Below are 12,230 nucleotides of genomic sequence, written 5' to 3'. Positions count from 1 at the left end.
AAAATTGATTTCATGAGGAAGTGAAACATTTCTGGTTGACTTGCCTCAGATTTCACAGAGAAGAAAGTGCTGTTTCCCCAAAATAGACTCCGAAATGGTGAGACGCTCAGGAGAAATGACCAGTACCTGCACGGGCAGGGAGGTTCAGAGGGGAATGGAATTTTGTCACCTTCATTCTGATCGTGACTGGTAGAAATGAGGGAAATCCCAAATTTGTACACACCTTGGAAATGATCTGCTTTCACCCCCCAGGGCGGCTGTGATCTTACTCTTTCTGGAGAGAGCAGATGCTGTGGCTCAGCACAGTGCATGCTGCATCTCCAGGCCTGCTCAGCTGGTTGGTTTAGACCTGCTGTGCTGCCCCAGGGTGTGTACTCCCACTGCTCTTAGGTCTCAAACGGCTCTCAGCATTTGCTGGGAGTCACTGTTATCAGCTGCAATTCCTGGCCCCTAATAGGGCATCAAAACCAGAAAGTCTGAACGTTAAGATTCTGAAGGGGAAGGAAGGGAAAATCTGTGTTCTAAAACCAGAGATGGGGATCCAGAAAAGGCCCGTTGGGTCACACCATGTGACCTTGCACTTTGCAGGTTGTTAAGTGCTCCTTAACAAACCAGCATTTCAGTTCCTCCTGACCATCCTTGTCAACATCACCACTTCATCTAAGTGCCTCCCTGGCCTGTATGCACAGGGGGAACCAAGCTGGCCCTCCATCTCTACACTCTCCATTCAGAAGCTTTTCTAGTTTTCATTCAGTTTCTTGTTCTCCTTTCCCTGCTGCTCGTCTCTTCCATATTTCTTCTCTTCTTTTCCGCTCAAGAGCTGGCATCTCACATCTCATTACTATGGAAAAGGGCCAGTGTTGTGTCTAGCTGCAAAGTGTGTGAGCATGGCACATTGCCATATTAATAGACAAGGATGCTTACTGAAACTTACTTGCCTTCACTTTCTACTAGGCAGGCAAGGGGGTTACAGAGAAATGGGGCATGAAGGGGGCCTATTCACCCTTCCAGATCTCTCCAGCCTATGCACACACTCAAATACAATACCAGCCTACTGAAATTGACTGGGTATTGCACTTGGGTATGACAGTCTCAATGGGGACAGTTTGATTGGTAGGCACAGAACTGTTTTCCTATTGCTCTATTTTGTTTGCAATGTTTGAATTTTGCTTATTGTGTATGCATTTAGCTTTAGACTGGCACAATTAGACCACCCCAACCCTTCACCTACTTAGCAACATTATAACACTCCCATCCCAATTACAGTGACCATTCCTGTCCCTTATCACACTTGTAACAATCCTAACATTCCCATGTTTTTCAAGTGTATAAGAATGCAAAGATGTGTTTAACGAATGATACATGAGGCAGATTTTGCAGGAAAGAGAAAGCCCAGCACTTCTGCTAACTCCACAAGCACACCGCTCAGTCTGAAGCCACTCGTGCTTCTGGAAACTACATCTCCTTCACCCTGGCATGCTCACATGTTAAAACAGGCATCAGCCTAGTCACTCCCATACTAACATCACATCATTTAATAGGAATTGGCACTCCCGTGCTAGAAACTTGAAACCCATTTTTTGAACCTTCTCCCTTTTAAGCCACTTAGCTCCTCTAAGCTGACAACTTTAACACTGAAATAATAACACAATGTAACTGCTTGATAGGTGCTGAAATACTTTTCAAAGTTCCTCACTTACACACAGGGCTAAAATAAAGTGTAAATAAGTATCTGGCTGGTTTTCTCAAAACACAGCTGCTAACATTTCTCCCAGCAGGCTGATTATGCTGTGGCTTTAGCCAGGTGCTACTTGGGTTGACACCCTGGACAAAGCTAGTGTCTGTAATGATCCAACATTTGGTAACACTGGTCTCTGGAATGATTCTGCAGACCCTGCGACAGACTCCTTGAGGAATCAAGGGTTCACCTTTTTCTGAGAAATGCCTCAAGCATTTAAAGTAAATCTTACTGATTTCTCTGGTACCTCTAACCATCTGTTTTCATAACCTCTGATTGTGACTCTGCTGTGGTGGGAACAGCTGTTACCAGCTCAGGGGCTCAGGTGAATTGATTGTCAGCCTGGGCTGCAGTCTGTACACCTTACATAGTAATATTTGTGTTTTTTTCTGTCTTTCTTCCAGCTGTATTTGCAAGTGTGAAATTTCTGTAAGTTGGAGTAACTGTGGACTTGTGGAAAAGAAAGTTTTTATTCCTTTGCCCATTTGCATCTGTGCTGGGGAAGCTAAATCTTCTGTTGGTGCAGATACTGCAGGGCTAAATGCAGAATTCTTTATTGCCATTGTTAGTTTTCGTTAAGAGCTTTGTTACTGTCTGAGGAATGCTTTTGGCCATCCCATTACTCTGGAGTATCCTGAGGAATAGATGATGTGGCTAAACAGTGAATCTTAGTGAATTCCTGAAATTTGGAAAATGAGAAATAGGTTCCATTGTTAGTTCCAGGAACCGCTGGCATTCCATGCCTTGTGTACTGTGATTTGATAGGGGTAACCACCAGTTGTGTTTCTTAGTTTTAAAATGTCCCTGAATTCAGGGTATAAACCAAATCACAGTAATGGTTTCTTTGTCAAACTCAATTATATGCCTTCTTTGCCTTTACCATGGTCTCTCAGGGATTTTATGACACTGCATTGGCTCTTTTCATGAAGCAATTATGTCACAACAAGGTCTTGTTTCTGTTACCTGAGTATTCAGGCCAGACCAGAACAAAATATACTTGTTCTTTGCTTACATTTTTCAATATCTGGATCACTATTATATATTTTAGTGAGTGTCTATTTTCTCAGAGCTGCTGGGACTATCAATCAGCAAAGTGTTGTCCCTTTCCCTAATTCCTTCACTAAGTGGCCATTGTGGTTCCAGTTTGGGATCTAACTGCTCTTTCTTTATACCAGCCCTACAAAACTCTTAATGTCAGATTAGATCTCACTATCTTTCAGTCTGAAATTCTGGTACTTATAGAGTAGTCATAAATCATATTTCTCTATCACCTTGATTGATTTGATCCATCAGCCCTCACAGAGAGAGCACTGATCGTAACACATCATTCAAGCCATTCCTTTAGCCACTCACTGGCCGGGCTTCTCAGTGGTACTTGTCACCTGATCAGCATAGAGCACTGCAGCCCAGAACCCAAGCGATCCGCCAGCCTCAGCCTCTCAAGTAATTGGGATTACAGGCATGCACCACTGTGCCTGGTATTCCTCATTATAGGGGTTTTATATTCATTAATATCACTTATAGGACGTGTTGATCTGCTTACTGCACTGCTAAATGAATATTTGCAATATGTAGATCCTTACCCAATGTACCTTCCATATGGAAATCATAGCTTTGCAACTGAAGCAAATGTTTTTCAAACAAACTTAAGTATTTTATGATCAATTTCTGTATGTACCTTTTCTCTCCCATGTATATTATACTATATTGAAGGACATTAAGACCAGACAATTTTCAGTATCTCTGTCAATAGTTTCTTTCTGTCTCATTTAAGGGATTCCACACAAGGACAATTGGCTGCCTTTCCTGAATAAGGCATATACCTCCTCCTTCAGCATGCAGGACAATGTAACTGGCTTAGTTAAATCACCCATTTTTTTAATGGGTGGATTCATGATCATGGTTCTGAGCTGCACAAACACCTGTTTCTGTCTCTTTTCCCAATGCCAAGAAAATTCATTTTCCAGCTATGCCCATAAGGGCTTATGTAACATTTAGATACCTATGATAATTTGGAATGAGTTTTGTCAAGTGGTTAATCATCCCCATAATTCTCTGCAGGTCCACTTTACGTTGTGAACTGGACATTTCAGTTATTACTTTTAGTTTATCTGAATTAGCAATTGAGCTGTCTTTGTTCAATTTATGTCTAATAGAGATAATTTCTGCTAAACCAATTAATGATTTTTTATAGGTTCATTGTATGCAGGCAAAAGTGTCTTTCACTTTCTCTCTGTAAAACTGTCCCAAGTCTTTCACTGAGTTATTTAAGGACCCTAAGTCAAATTAAAACATAAGCCATTATAACTTTAATGCCTTATAATACCTCAGAGACCTTGGACTTACTCTCTGAAATGGTGTGGGAGCAGAATTAATGCCAAATGGCATTTTTCTTTTACATTTGAAATGTTCAAGAGGTGCATTAAAACTCGCCACATTATAGTTTAACTCATCTAACTTTACTTGCCAAAGTGCACCTCCTGCATTTAATTCTAAGAATACTTTTGCTTCCGAAAGCTTTACTGCCTTGGCTTCAGAAGTTCATAGGATACTGTTTACATTTTATGGCTTTATTTAAATCATGAGGAGCAATTCATATCTGTTCTTCATTTGGCCTTCTCAATTACAATCACTGAATTAATCCAGTCTGTAGGCAGCTCTGTTTTTCCATTAATGTGCAGATTTTTCCACATCATTATCAAGTTCATTTTTTCCACTCTATTTCAGAGGACAAATGGCACTTGGTAGACAGAGCACTGGAGTTAAGATATGTTTATATCCCAGACATCCTAGGCTTTGGGAAACATCTGAGAATTTCCCTAGTGAACTGTGACCTAAGAGGGGGCTGACAATATTAACTGGCAGAGACAGTAAGAGAATTTGGGGGCTGACCTGAGACAATTTGTTTTTCCATACACCCCTCCCAACACAACTGACTCCTCTCTACCATGACAACAAGGACCTGAGGATTTTGAAGAGGGCCAGCTAAAGGATTTGTTTAACCTTTTATAAAGATAAGTATATGTGCTATCCTCTCATGCTTTGGTATTAGAACTGGTGGGGAGACGGTTTTCCAATCCCACAAAAATTTTCAATATGTAAGAGAAAAATTTTCTGTCCCAAAATGGGCCAAAAATTTGAAATCTTGAAAATGTGTGTGATCTGAAAATAAATAATAATAATTAATAATTATTTTGGGTCAATTGAAACATTGTTTTGATATTTTTGAAACATTTTGGGTTTCTTATTTATTTTTTTACGTTGATTACCTGACATTTTGAAACAAAAAGTTGTTTCAAAGAAAGAAAGAGCTGGAATTTTGCAGTTAAAATGTAGAAATGAAACATTGACAATTTTTAAACTTTAAAAAAAAATGAGTAAAAAAATTCCTCAAAACCAGACCTTTCCCATGAAAAGTTTTGATTTTGACAAACTGGCATTTTCATTTAGCTTCTCTGCAATGCACTTATTCTCCTCAATTGCTCCCTTTACTGCCAGGGAGGTGGGGGGCGGGGGCACCTAATGGATGCACCAATTTTCTGCAGTCTTTTTCCTTCTATATGCATAAACTTCTTGACATCTGCCATTTAACCAGACAGTTTTTTTCTCTTCCCATCCTGTTTCCTTTTCTGTTTAGGGGTCTGCATGCCTTCTACAATTCTGTTATGATAGCTTAAGTAGCTTCCATGCTGGGGCTAAGGATTTTCATTTCATCACTTTTGACTCTCAGGTCTTTTGACTAGCTTCCTCACTGTTTTAGGAATTCTTACCTGCTCCCAGCACCCTTTCTAAAGTTAAGCATCACCACGGATGGACTATCGGTGAGTTTGGCAGGTTTACCTCTCTGAAAGAGGCATAAGTCTTTCCTCGGTGTCAAGTATCAGGGAGTAGCCATGTTAGTCTGTGAGTGGTTTTTCACCATGAAAGCTTATGCCCAAATAAATCTGTTAGTCTTTAAGGTGCCACCAGACTCTTTGTTGTTTTTATCAGTCTTTCCTGTTAGCAGGGGTACAGTTGCTCTCTGTTGGCTTTTAGCGGACAGGACATCATGGATCTGTTTCATGTCATGGTGGCTCAAGTTCTTCTCAGAGCTTCATCATGTATGATTAGGCCAGGAGTGACAGGGTGGTTATTGGTGTCTAATCCAAAGGATCCATCTCCTATTTAGTTGATATCTTCTTTGCAGTGGCATGGTTCTGGCTTGTCTTTTTTAAATAGTTTCTAGCAACACTTGGATGATTCAAATTAGTTAAAAATAGCCTAATATTTCCCACTGAATGTTCTGTCCTTTAAAAAGACAATTTAAAAAGACAGGTCCCAGGCCCAAGTAGTTTACAATCTTAGGACCAAATGTGCTGAGCCTCTTCAATGCCACATGACTTTAATGGGAGTAGAAGGTGCTCAGCATCTTCCAGGGCTTGGCCTTAAGCTAGACTTAGCACAGCTAGGGACGACAAAGGATGTGTGGTGGATAATGGCCTGGAAAGAGTAGGGTTACAACAGAAATCACGAGACAAGCTGATAAGCTACTATTGCAAATGTGTCTCATTAGTACCTTGTATTGAACCATGTCTATCACATATGTCACTAATAATTCTTGAGTAGAGGCTGGGCTTCTCAACTAGTCTCCTCCTTAGAGCTAGAGCTACCAAGGAGGCAAGGGGCAGGGGAGGCTTGTGGCAGGCCCAAGTGCAGGAGTCCTAGCCCATACATCTGTGTCCAGAAGGCAGGTCCCAAACACACAAAAGCAAAATTGCTTCCCTCTTGAGGTGCTCAGCATCTTGCAGGGCACAGCCCAGATTCTTCACATGTAGGCAGCCCTATCCCACCCATTCCATATCACATTAATGAAAGAATAATACAGCAAGGCATTTTGCCAGAGATCATAATGTGCTTTACACAGGTGGGCAAAGGGCCAAGTCACTTCACTTTTACATGGCAAAGGTCACTCAGCAAGATCAGGCCCAGGACACAATCCTCCAGACTGTGTGCATAGGGCTGAGTGAAGGGGTGTCTTTTAGCCCCAGAGTGGTTCCTGTCTCAGTCATGAACCACAGGGACAGCATGTAACTCCCTTGTTATTGCTCCTGCTTTTCCTCACTATTAGCCAGCCAGCTGAGCCCAGTCTCATTCCTTCACGGCTGGTTTCCTTAGCAGTCTCTGGAGCAAGACTGGACACCTGCCAACTACCAGAGGGTAGGTCCTGTATCTCCCATCACAGGGTCATGTGGCCATCTCAAATGGAACCCCGGGGGTACGTCTGTCCCAATCTTCTTGTTTTCACTTACTGATTCAGTGAGCTCCTGAGGCCACTGGCTTGCTGCTTGCCTGGCCCACAGCACCTCTCATCCTACATCTCATTTGGACGCAATAACCCATTTCTCTATTCCTCCTGACCACAACAAACAAGGAATGGTGATGGGAAGCAGTGCCATGTGGGAGCCCACCCGGAAATATTTCACCTAACTATGATGGGGCTACAGTAGAAGGGACATACTTCCCCACCATTCACAAACCACTGTGCTGCAGCAGAGACTCTGGAAATTGTTGTCTTTACTGACACTGAGATTTTACTGGATGACCAAGGATTCAATTCCGCATAGCTGCAAGTCCTACTGCTGAATTCCCTTAGAACTAAAAGCAAGAAAGACCACATAGTGGCCCTGAGCATATCCCATTGTGGTGCAAGATCCTTACACTGTGCCTGTGCAAATTCAGAAAAAAAACCATCTCTACCTATCTCCTTTCTAGGTGGACAGGGTAATTGGACTTCATATTAATGTACATAGAATCATAGAATCATAGAATATCAGGGTTGGAAGGGACCCCAGAAGGTCATCTAGTCCAACCCCCTGCTCAAAGCAGGACCAAGTCCCAGTTAAATCATCCTAGCCAGGGCTTTGTCAAGCCTGACCTTAAAAACCTCTAAGGAAGGAGATTCTACCACCTCCCTAGGTAACGCATTCCAGTGTTTCACCACCCTCTTAGTGAAAAAGTTTTTCCTAATATCCAATCTAAACCTCCCCCATTGCAACTTGAGACCATTACTCCTCGTTCTGTCATCTGCTACCATTGAGAACAGTCTAGAGCCATCCTCTTTGAAACCCCCTTTCAGGTAGTTGAAAGCAGCTATCAAATCCCCCCTCATTCTTCTCTTCTGCAGACTAAACAATCCCAGCTCCCTCAGCCTCTCCTCATAAGTCATGTGCTCTAGACCCCTAATCATTTTTGTTGCCCTTCGCTGTACTCTTTCCAATTTATCCACATCCTTCTTGTAGTGTGGGGCCCAAAACTGGACACAGTACTCCAGATGAGGCCTCACCAGTGTCGAATAGAGGGGAACGATCACGTCCCTCGATCTGCTCGCTATGCCCCTACTTATACATCCCAAAATGCCATTGGCCTTCTTGGCAACAAGGGCACACTGCTGACTCATATCCAGCTTCTCGTCCACTGTCACCCCTAGGTCCTTTTCCGCAGAACTGCTGCCGAGCCATTCGGTCCCTAGTCTGTAGCGGTGCATTGGATTCTTCCATCCTAAGTGCAGGACCCTGCACTTATCCTTATTGAACCTCATTAGATTTCTTTTGGCCCAATCTTCCAATTTGTCTAGGTCCTTCTGTATCCTATCCCTCCCCTCCAGCGTATCTACCACTCCTCCCAGTTTAGTATCATCCGCAAATTTGCTGAGAGTGCAATCCACACCATCCTCCAGATCATTTATGAAGATATTGAACAAACGGGCCCCAGGACCGACCCCTGGGGCACTCCACTTGACACCGGCTGCCAACTAGACATGGAGCCATTGATCACTACCCGTTGAGCCCGACAATCTAGCCAGCTTTCTACCCACCTTATAGTGCATTCATCCAGCCCATACTTCCTTAACTTGCTGACAAGAATGCAATACAACTTCAATATAGCAGGAAAATACAAAAGCCATCCCAAATATACTAGAACTTTCAACAAGCAAATGCAGAATACACAGTCCAACTGCCCAGGTACTTACTCATTTCCAGTTAACTGAAACATAAAAACAGCTTCTTAGCCAGATGAATCCCTTCTTCTCTATGTTTAATGCTGCATTTACCTCCAAAGGGAAGGAGGAAGGACAGGAAATAGTTTCCTAGATGTTTTTCATAAAAGATATTGCATAGATATTTAGCACACAAAGCACATGGCAATGTAAGGAAACAGCATTGTTTAGTAGATAAGACGCTGGACTGAGACACAAGAAATCTGAGTTCTGCTCCTGGCTCTCCAATGACCTGCAGTGTGATCTTGGGCAAGTCATTTCCTCAGTTTCTCCTTTCACCATCTTTTCTATTTAGACTGTAAACTCCCAAGGCTGAGGATGACTCTTACTATGGTTGCACAATGCCCTGATCTTAGGCGAGGCTTCTAGATGCTACTGTAATACAAATAAATAATGAAACAAATGGCAATGGTTGCTACATACTCCTGGTTCAGCAGAGAATTACCCCTCTGTACAGGGAATCACTGCTGATATAAAGGTGACATAGCCTGTGCCAACCACATATCTCGCCAGCGTAGGTGGGAGAAAGGAGTGTGCCAGGACTAGGGGGGCATATTGAGGAGAGGAGGAGGTGTGGTGAAGCTGAGCTTCCCTACATCTGATTCCCTGGTGATATCAGGGCACTTGTGCTGGCAGCATAAGTTAGAGCAAGACCAGTCCTGTGCTGGGTCTGTGTGGCTCTGAATTAAAGAGCTGGAAAGGAATCAGAGAAGAGTGTATCCCACTGAAAGTGCAGGCAGGATTTAAGAAGGCAGAGAATAATAACCAAACCTGGGATTTGTTTGGGACACACTCTGTGGAAAAATCCTGTTGAATGCAACAAAAACACAGAGAGACCAATAGTAATAGAGAATTAAATCCCTGTTGGAAAATTCTGTGGGAGGGTTCAACAACCTACAGGAAGGAGATCATTCTTTATGGATTCTATAGGCTTCTAAGCCCTGGTCTACACTACGAGTTTAGGTCAAATTTAGCAGCATTAGATCGATTTAACCCTGCACCACACTACGAAGCCATTTTTTCCGACTTTCAGGGCTCTTAAAACCGGTTTCTGTACTCCTCCCTGATGAGTGGATTTGCACTGAAATCAACCTTGCTGGGTCCAATTTGGGGTAGTGTGGATGCAGTTCGATGGTATTGGCCTCCGGGAGCTATCCCAGAGCGCTCCATTGTGACCACTCTGGACAGCACTCTCAATTCAGATGCACTGGTAAGGTAGACAGGAAAAGCCCCGTGAACTTTTGGAATTTCATTTCCTGCTTGGCCAACACGGTGAGCTGATCATGTGACCAGGTGACCATGCAGAGCTCTTCAGCACACGTGACCATGCAGTCCCAGAATCACAAAAGAGCTCCAGCATGGACCGAACGGGAGGTACTGGATCTGATCGCTGTATGTTTCAACGCTCCCCCTATCATCTCCGTCCCAGAGGCTATCAAAGATTAGAAGCCGAAAAAAACCGCACTCGCAATGAAATGTTCTCTGAGCTCATGCAGGCCTCCCACACTGAAAGAGCCCAGCACAATGCATGGAGGGAGACAATGTCAGAGTCCAGGAAAGCACAAAATGAACGTGAGGACAGGAGGAACGAGCGAGAGGACAGGAGGGACGAGCGAGAGGAGAGGTGGAGTCAGCGTGATGATAGGAGAAAGGATGCAATGTTGAGGCTACTGGAGGATCAAACTGATATGCTCCGGTGTATGGTTGAGGTGCAGGAAAGGCAGCAGGAACACAGACCGCCGCTGCAGCCCCTGTGCAACCAACCACCCTTCTCCCCAAGTTCCATAGCCTCCTCACCCAGACGCCCAAGAACTCAGTGGGGGGGCCTCCGGGCACCCAACCACTCCATCACAGAGGACTGCCCAAGCAACATAAAGCTGGCATTCGATAAGTTTTGAAGTGCAGTGTGGCCTTTTCCTTCCATCCTCCCCTCCTCCCTCACCCCACTCAGTGCTTCCCTCCTGCCCCAACCCTCCCAGGCTACCTTGGCAGTTATCCCCCCATTTGTGTGATGAATTAATAAAGAATGCATGAATTTGAAACAACAATGACTTTATTGCCTCTGCAAGCTGTGATCAAAGGGTGGAGGGAAGGGCAGTTGGCTTACAGGGAAGTAGAGTGAACCAAGGGGGCAGGTTTTCATCAAGAAACAAACAGAACTTTTACACCATAGCCCGGCCAGTCATGAAACTGGTTTTCAAAGCTTCTCTGATGCGCAGCGCGCCCTGCTGTGCTCTTCTAATCACCCTGGTGTCTGGCTAAATAAGCCCAGTTCCCTCAGCCTTTCCTCATAAGTCATGGGCCCCAGCCCCCTAATCATTTTTGTTGCCCTCTGCTGGACTCTCTCCAATTTGTCTACATCTTTTCTGTAGTGGGGGCCCCAAAACTGGACCCAATACTCCAGATGTGGCCTCACCAGTGCTGAATAGAGGGGAATAATCACTTCCCTCTATCTGCTGGCAATGCTCCAACTAATGCTGCCCAATATTCTGTTTGCCTTCTTGGCAACAAGGACACACTGTTGACTCATAACCAGTTTCTTGTCCACTGTAATTCCCAGGTCCTTTTCTGCAGAACTGCTGCTTAGCCAGTCGGTCCCCACCCTGTAGCAGTGCATGGGATTCTTCCATCCTAAGTGCAGGACTCTGCACTTGTCCTTGCTGAACCCCATCAGATTTCTTTTGGCCAAATCCTCCAATTTGTTCAGACCACTCTGGACCTTATCCCTACCCTCCAGCATATCTACCTTTCTCCCTACCTTAGTGTCATCCATGAACTTGCTGAGGGTGCAATCCATCCCATCATCCAGATCATTAATGAAGATGTTGAACAAAATTGGCCTCAGGACCAACCCCTGGGGCACTCTGCTTGATACCGGCTGCCAACTAGGCATTGTGCTGTTGACCAATACCTGTTGAGCCCGATGATCTAGCCAGCTTTCTATCCACCTTATAGTCCATTCATTTAATCCATACTTCTTTAACTTGCTGGCAAAAATACTATGGGAGACCATACCAAAAGCTTTGCTAAAGTCAAGGTATATCACATCCACTGCTTTCCCCATATCCTCAAAGCCAGTTATCTCATCATAGAAGGCAGTCAGGTTGTTCAGGCATGACTTGCCCTTGGTGAATCCATGTTGACTGTTCCTGATCACCTTCCTCTCCTCCAAGTGCTTCACTGTAACTCAGAGATACAACACCGGGGAGCTTTTGTTGGAGACTGATAAGGGGGGGAACTGGCAGTACCTGAGTGTCAAGAATGCTCAGTTCTGTCATCTGCACTGCTCACACCATGAGATGCCATGACCCTTCCAAAGTCACACAGTCACATTTATTTTTGGCAACTGTGTTCGTTCTGTTGGATACATTGTTAACCTCTGTCATGCATAAACTGGATTAGCATCTCAGTAAGTATCCAATGCAGGCCAGGCATACAGATGGGGAAGTGGGGCTG

This window comes from Dermochelys coriacea, chromosome 9, assembly GCF_009764565.3.
Source record: "Dermochelys coriacea isolate rDerCor1 chromosome 9, rDerCor1.pri.v4, whole genome shotgun sequence".
In the NCBI taxonomy this organism is placed as follows: Eukaryota; Metazoa; Chordata; order Testudines; family Dermochelyidae; genus Dermochelys; species Dermochelys coriacea.
The sequence above is the reverse complement of the archived record's forward strand: the minus strand, read 5'-3'. Positions refer to the sequence as shown.